Consider the following 6,507-nt stretch of genomic DNA (forward strand, 5'->3'; position numbering starts at 1 on the left):
GCACTTGTGCTGGGAAGAGGTTCGGCATTCGATTTCAGAAATTGGCATTCACACCATATCTCTTAAGCAAGATATTTTCAGAAATTGGCATTCACACCACATCTCTTAAGCAAGATATATCAAGCAGAAGAGTTAGCTTTTCTGTATCAAGAATAAGGAATATAGTTGGTAATCTATTTGGAATTAGATCGAAAGTGCATTTTTACTTCGATTATCTCAAGTTATGGTCTGCCAACCAGACTTATCTCAGCCTGTTGGCACCTCACTCCACAGCAGAGATGTGTCGAGTTTGATTCAGGACAGCAGCACACCCTTCGTTATTTTTCAGAAAAAAAAAAAAGATTGTATCAGTCTATGAAATAATGGTTAGTTTTTGATATGTATGTATCTAACATATACTGTCAGTCCAACTTAGTCAAAAAAGGGATACTTCAGGTAAAGAAGCATCTCCCTCAAGGTACCATTTGTTATTTATCTAGGTTAGAGAAGTCTCAGAGTCTTTCCAAAAGAAAGACTATTGTTTTCTTGCGAGTTCGACTAAGGATGTTGGCCTTCATCACACATGACTCAACCTAGTGTGACTATCGGCATTGTTATATATATATATATAATTCGCATTTGATAATCTCTTCTTTCATATAAAAAGTTGTGGTCTCATGCTATATTACCTAAACACAGTCTAGAAGGTTTATGACTTTGCAGTTTGAGAAACTACTAGTTGCAGTGTTCATGTATATGAGTAATTCTTTTTTATAAGAAAACGTTCCTTAAAAACTATATTACAAACAAAAGTCAAAGTTCAAATGAGGAGAATAATCCAGATTACTATTCTATTTTATTGAACTACAATGTATTATAATTGGAACGCAAACGACTCAGCCTCCAGAAATATGGGTTTTCAATTCTATGTTCAGCAAATTGTTGGTATTACAATTAAGATAAAGCATGCATGAGCTGTATCTTTATTCAGAAGTTTTGGCCACATTACTTTCCTTTTTTTTATAAAAAAGAGAAATAACGCAAGATTCTTACATCTCAGAATTTTGTACATTACAAAATGATCCAACCTATAGCCATTACTGTTGCTGCAATAAGTTGTACCTTTTGATTTGCTTAATTCCAAATCCTCATTTGCAGAATGCTAGAAAATGGCCGGACGCTATGCAAAAGGAAGTGGCTTTTCATATGGTTGTTATAAGAATGACTACTTGATATCAGCAAGAGAGAGTAGTTGGATTCCATATGATTGTCAGAATTAGACTCTTTTTATATCTTTTTTTTCAAAGTTGTTCAGCATGGCAAGAGATCCTATGAAGCCCAATTATCACTGCTGCAGTTGCTGTTCGCACAAACTCTGTTTTGTGATCAGTAGAAGTATGTATCAACTTTTTTGCACCGATTTCATGTTCGACTCCATTTCTTTTTCGTCAAAAGCCTACATAGAAGACAATGATTAAGAAGTGGTTTCTCAGGTTCTAGAGTGCGAAGTTTCAAAATACTTGCAAATATAGATATGAAATGATAAATTGGACTATTGATATACCTATAGCTGTAGTTATTCTGCAGTTGCAATGGGTTACAAATTTAAGAAGCTGCTGCACATTGTAATCTGAAGGAAACAAATAGATGAGTCATTCTATGCTTCAACAAGCGATCTGCAAGAACAAGCAAGGACCATAAAGATAGCTGAGAATATCTTCAAATCATGTGAATCATTTGAGTTTGTGCAAAGGTTACTTCACATTTCTATGTGTTTGTGATTTCAATCATCTTTCTGCTTTCTACCATTCATATGTAAATAAAATGCTGCTGAAGATGAATAATGAACCAATAAAACAAATCAAAGAATTTGGCAAGTGATGTATAATATTTTCTTTTCTATTTTTTAGCACCATTATACCCAATTGCTTACATTTGATCTTAGAGGGAAAATTAAACGCTTCCATTAAAAGTCAGAATCATCCCCCATTGGAGGATTGCATATTAAAATCCTGCTCTCTCTTGAGCTTATCTTTCAAGAAGCAATCACAAACTTTTCGCAAATTTATCCCCATCATCACCTTCTTAGTAGTCAAATTCTTCTATTTAAAATAACATGTTTCTTTTTTTCAAACCTTCTTGGAATCTCAAACGGATCCATCGTCACCTTCTTGGTGGTCAGAATATTCTATTTAAAATAATATTTTTTTCCAAATCTTTTTGGTCAGAATCTTCTATTTAAAATAACATATTTTTTTCCAAATTTTTTTTGGAATCTCAAACTTCACATGCATGCTAAATGCTTTCTTACTAAGAGAACTTATTTGGTTTATGAAAAAAGAAAGAAAAAAATATGGTCAATGGAAAAGCAAAAAAAAAAAAAATCTCTTATTTGATTGAAGAGAAATAGAAAAATAATATTTCTATAGAAATAAAAATAATTACATATTTTATGAAAAAAATTATGGAAGCCATAATAAAACTACTTTTTTACTAAAATTGGGACATGTTTTTTTTCAAAAGTACTCTTAAGTCATCAAGATCCATGGATAAATTCTTTCATTTATTAAAAGTATAATAAATATTTCATACAATCTTTTCAAAACAAAATAAATAAATTCTCACTACTTTCAAATGTGTCACTTTCTTATAATCAACTAAACATATCAAAATCATTTTCTCAAGTATTATATGCCCAAAAATTATTTTTTCAAAAAAAAAATCAGTAAATAGAAATCCTTTTCACGTATCAAACCAGTCAAAAATAGTTTAAAATATCTACTCTCCTACCTTACTAAAATCTTTCCTTACCATCCATGGTATGGCCAAAAAATGGAAAGAAGTTAGATCATCCATGGACTCGATAGGAACACTGAATTATTTTAAAACATTAATTTAAGTGCATCACTATTTAAAAAAAAATTAAAATAGCAAAAATATTTTAAAAAATATTTCATATATTAATTATAATACATCAACCAATATTAAGATACATAGATTGATATTGATTCATATAAGAAGACATGACACGGATGGGATTTTATATATATCATGTCAGCGGTAGGAACCGATATCTCGCTGTATATGAAAGTCTTGGGACTTTCCATTCATAAACTGAACTAACTTGCAGCACTCGAAAGAGAAACAATAAAGAACGAAGTGAGAATGGAAAGAAAACCAACTACAAGGAAAGCACCCCAAAAAGCCGCTTCATAATTCCTTTTAACCAGTTGGGTTTTTTTTTTTTTTTGTTCCTATAAAAACATGCCGGAAGACCACTTGGTCCACTTCCCGCCGGGCACCCTCAGTTTGGTCCCCAGAGGATCAACTGCATCACCTTCTCCGTCCTCATCGCTCCCTTCAACCCTTTATTCACTTTACCATGACCATTCCCCATCCCCGACGCGGCCGCCGCCGTCGGCCCGCCGGAGAACCGGCGCTCCTCGCCGCCCTTGCCGGGCTGCTCCCCGGCGGTCCTCTTCTGCACCGCACGGAAGGTGGCCTCGCACCTGCAGTCACGCCCGTTGCACATGCTCGGGAGGTAGGTAGGCCTCTTGCTTGCTCAGAGAGAGAAGAAAGGGAGATGCGCCTTCTTCCTTCTTGGAATGAGCATAAATACTGGGTCGATAGATTCTTATGATGAAACCGGCAAACGTTAGACCAAGGTTTTGGAAGGAGGCGTCCACTGGATGGTATAAAATCCGCTGGCACCTGGGGAAACCGGCTGGCTTTGAGTGCCCTTCAAATGAGGCTTTACCACGTGGAATTTGTCGCTACCATACCACCCTAAATAGCTGCCACGTCAGCATCCGAGGAGCACCTACGGTAATAATAACGTCTTATTGTATTTTAGAAATAGATAAAAGCAACCCATTTTTAAAATAGATGATGCGGCACCTATCCACGGTAAAAATTTTGTATAGCCAAATCCAAATTTATTGGAATCATACTTATAATATCATCCAATCTTATTGCCACAATAATATGGTATTATAAAGAAAATCGAAATTAGGATGATAGAAGATAGAGAGGCCAAGCCAAAGCTTGAGATCGGACTTTAAGTCCGATTTGTAAGATTTGATTGGACTTTAACTCAAAAAAATTGCAGGCTAGGCGTGTATAGGATAGAATATTTCAGAATTGTTACTTATCTATTTTTTTAAGTAGAAATAAATTTTCATCATCAAAGAGATCTATAAATTATAAATAAAATTTAATATATCATTTTTAAATAAAATATTTATATACAAATTATTATCTCTGTATAAACATTATATGCCATGCAAGTCTTTCTATCAGATAATTCCTAAAAGCTCTCCCTTCATTGATATGCTAATTATTAGCAAGCATGGAGCCCAAATCCGGCAACGTCTTCCTCTGTTTCCTCCCTACCTCCCAACCTTATCTGTTCTTTTACAATGTCTTTATATATCCTTTTACCTCCTCCAACTCTATATTTGCACAAATATCTTCCTCTATAGATACTAAGTTTTTCTTTCATTTCACAAATCAAAGGAGAAGAGATGGATTCTGCGAGCTTGAGAGCTTATGATCATGAGGAAGAACAGGCCGATGTCACGGATGTTTGGGTCCAAGTTCTGCACCTTTTGGGATCGCGGCACGAGAGAAAGCGTGCTCATGGACCCGCGGATTGGCCTCATCTGCGACGAAGTCCACCGCCTAACAAGCCTCAAAGGATCATTCTCCTTCCATACGTTACGTTTGTCCAATCATGAGATCAAGCTTAAGCCAAAGGTTAGTCCGAGTTAAATCAGGTTAATCGGATGCCTAATCATCCAATATTTTTTCATTTTCACTCTAGCTGCATTTGTTTGCTTTCTTTGTTTATCTTTTGTTACATTTTATCATCGGAAGCTTAAAGCCTGTAAATACTTCTAGCTGCGGTAGTTTGTGCATAATATAGCTAATATTTTCACCCATCAAAAAGAAAAAAAAAAAATCCATGAAGATCTTTTTATGTTTTTCATGGGATTTTTGGGCTAAGAGGTGTTTTAGTTGATATACATAGCCATGGTAAAATGGATGATCAAATCCATAAATCCAGCGGAAATTCAGTTCAATCCTACTGGATTACCAAACATGCTCTTAGTTGGAAGGCAATGATATTTATCAAATGCCATAAAGAAAAGTAGATATCATTCACATGTTTGATAATGGTATTGTTGGGGGGAGGGGTGGAGGGGGCTTTGAATTTAGTCCCACATCGGCTAGTAGCGGAAATGTTCTGTGCCTTAAATGGAGGTGGAAATTCTTTCCTCTCGAGGGCCCTTTTGTGGGACAAAACCGTGAGTGCACCAGTCTCCCCCCGTCTGCGCTGGACGGGCTATGCTGTTGTGTGAGGCTCCGGCCAAAAGCTGTCCCCGCAACAGATGGTCCTCTCTCCATTGACTACCCCTCAGGTTGCCTGGGGGCTGTCGCGGGTAAAATCCGACACAGGACCTTCCCGCTGGGAGGGCTATGTTGTGGGAGGAGGAGGCCTTGAATTTAGTCCCACATCGGCTAGTAGCGGAAAGATTCTGTGCCTTAAATGAGGGTGGAAATTCTTTTCTCTCGAGGGCTCTTTTGTGGGACAAAACCGTGAGGACACCAGTCTCCCCCCCGTCTACGTTGGATGTGCGGGCCGGAGCGCCCAAAGCGGACAATACCTCGGAAGGAACGCAGTCCTCTTTCTCTGCTAGCTTAATGTGGGCTATGCTGTTGTGTGAGGCTCCGGTCAAAAGCCGTTCCCGCAATAGCTAATACCATATGTGACTAATAATATACCAAATCATCAAACAAGAATCTCTACAATTAAATTAAAACTCTCTTGGGTATCTTGGTATCCCTGCCCTAAAGCTTCTATTTTCTGTGCATGGACTTGTCAAAAAGTCTAATAAAAATAATAAATAAACAAAATAGTATCCATCTCCCAAATAACAACCCAAAGAAAGAATAGGCGGAATCTATATGAGCAAAATAGAAACTTTTTCTCTCATAATAGAGATTATACTCTACACTGTATGCACTCTATGGCCGTAGTCGATTATAGCTATTTATTTTTATAAATTTTATTCACCAAATATTTATTTTAATAATGCACCGCTATGGAAGCTATCTCCATGCATGGCTCGTGCACACTGTGTAAAATATAGTTTTTTATTTCAGAAAGTTACAAACTTTTTAATTGGTGAGCTTCACTTATATAAAGCTATAAACCGCTTCCCTAAAACCGGATCCCAGCCCCCGTTTTTCTCTTGGAAATCATGCGGTGCTTCCAGCGGCGTAACGGTGGTCGAGAATTTCAAGAGAACGATAAAAAAATAAGCCCCCGGTATCCCGGAAACAATGGAGCCAAAGCGCAAAAGTCCCGAAACCAGCAGCAGCTCGCCTCCGGTTTTCTCCCGCTCCTCCGCTTTTATCGCAGCAATAAATATCCGCCATCTCCCCAGACAAAAGCAAAGCACACCAACTTCTTCCACCAGATTATTCTTTGAATTCCCAGCGCGAAACAGTAAGAGATGGCCTCCG

General features: G+C 37.2%; 1 long non-coding RNA gene across 1 annotated transcript; it reads right to left on the reverse strand.

Annotated features, from left to right (window-relative positions):
- Window positions 1-881: 881 nt before the first annotated feature.
- LOC113462908 lies at window positions 882-3,280 on the reverse strand. The gene is made up of 2 exons (XR_003386225.2): window positions 1,544-3,280; window positions 882-1,435 (listed from the first exon to the last, which is right to left on the reverse strand). It is a non-coding gene; the product is annotated as an uncharacterized LOC113462908 (long non-coding RNA).
- Window positions 3,281-6,507: the final 3,227 nt, after the last annotated feature.

The sequence above is a fragment of the Phoenix dactylifera genome, chromosome 12, assembly GCF_009389715.1.
Source record: "Phoenix dactylifera cultivar Barhee BC4 chromosome 12, palm_55x_up_171113_PBpolish2nd_filt_p, whole genome shotgun sequence".
Lineage (NCBI taxonomy): Eukaryota > Viridiplantae > Streptophyta > Magnoliopsida > Arecales > Arecaceae > Phoenix > Phoenix dactylifera.